Here is a 1606-nt window from a genome sequence, read left to right as displayed (position 1 = left end):
CCAAAGATTGACTTATTGTTTGACATAATTTATTGTCAATGTTTGATTGCTACAACAAGAGTATCACTTACAGTTAATATTATTGTCCAAATACTTAATATTAATGTTGTGCTTGGTATCTTGAGATGAGATTAACCAAATTTTGAATTTATTGTTTGATTATGCATATTGATGTGAGCTTGTTTTGTTTGTTTTGTTCTATATTCAGCTAGTTCATATTCTGCTACCTCAATATCTGCTAATATTAATTATATTCATATGCTTAATGGGACCAATTTCAAGGATTGGAAAAGGAACTTACTTATAGTTCTGGGATGTATGGATTTAGACCATGCATTAAGGGATGAACAACCTACACCTCTCACTAAAGAAAGCATCCGTGATGAGAAAGCGGATTTTGAGAGGTGGAATCGTTCAAATCGCACAAGTTTAATGATTATGAAACACAGCATCCCAGAAGCCTTTTGGGGCACAAAATCCGAAGGGATTACTAAGGCCAAGAATTTCCTTGAACAAATTGAGGAACATTTTGCTAAAAACGATAAGGTTGAAATGACAACACTTCTAGGTTCTTTGATGACCATGAAGTATAAGGGTCAAGGAAATCTAAGGGAGTACATTATGGAAATGCATCATATTGTCTCAAAGGTTAAGACACTTAAGATCGAGCTTTCTAATGATGTGCTTGTGCTTATGGTTTTGTTAATGCTTCCTGCAAAGTTTAACCAATTTAAAATTAGTTACAACTGTCAAAAGGAGAAATGGACTCTCAATGAGCTCATTTCTCACTGTGTGCAAGAGGAAGAAAGGTTAAAAAAGGACAAAAGTGAAAGTGTTCACTTGGCCACTGCCTCTAAGGATAAGGGCAAGAAAAGGAAATCTGAGAATGATGCTCCTAAGGGTCAAGCCCAAAAGAAACAACAGAAGGATTCAAAAGGTTGTTACTTTTGCAACAAGCCTGGACATGTGAAGAAAGATTGTGCTAAGTATCACGCATGGTGGGCAAAGAAAGGTATGATTCTTACTTTGGTCTATTCTGAGGTTAATTTAGCTTCAGTACCTAAGAACACTTGGTGGATAGATTCTGGTACTACTACTCACATAAGTGTTTCTATGCAGGGTTGCCTGAGCTACCGAAAGCCAAGTGATGGTGAAAGACACATCTTCGTGGGCGATAGAAAATCGGTGGAAGTGGAAGCGATTTTAGGTTGTTGTTAGGAATTGGATTTTATTTGGATTTGAAAGACACTTTTGTTGTACCGTCTTTTAGACGGAATTTAGTTTCTGTTTCTTTATTGGACAAATTTGGATATTCTTGTTCTTTTGGAAACAATCAGTTTAGTTTGTCTTTAAATTCAAATGTTGTTGGAACTTGTTACTTGAATGCTTATGACAACCTTTATTTGCTAAAAACAATCGCATCCTATAATGAAACCTTGCATGTGGAATCACATGGTACTAAACACAAATTAAATAAGGAAAATTCAGCTCATTATGGCATAAGCGCTTAGGTCATATCTCAAAAGGTAGAGTTGAGCGCCTTGTGTCTGATGGCATTTTAGAATCTCTTGACTTCATAGACTTTGATGTTTGTGTCGATTGTATC

This window comes from Humulus lupulus, chromosome 3 (assembly GCF_963169125.1).
Source record: "Humulus lupulus chromosome 3, drHumLupu1.1, whole genome shotgun sequence".
Taxonomy (NCBI): domain Eukaryota; kingdom Viridiplantae; phylum Streptophyta; class Magnoliopsida; order Rosales; family Cannabaceae; genus Humulus; species Humulus lupulus.
The sequence above is the reverse complement of the archived record's forward strand: the minus strand, read 5'-3'. Positions refer to the sequence as shown.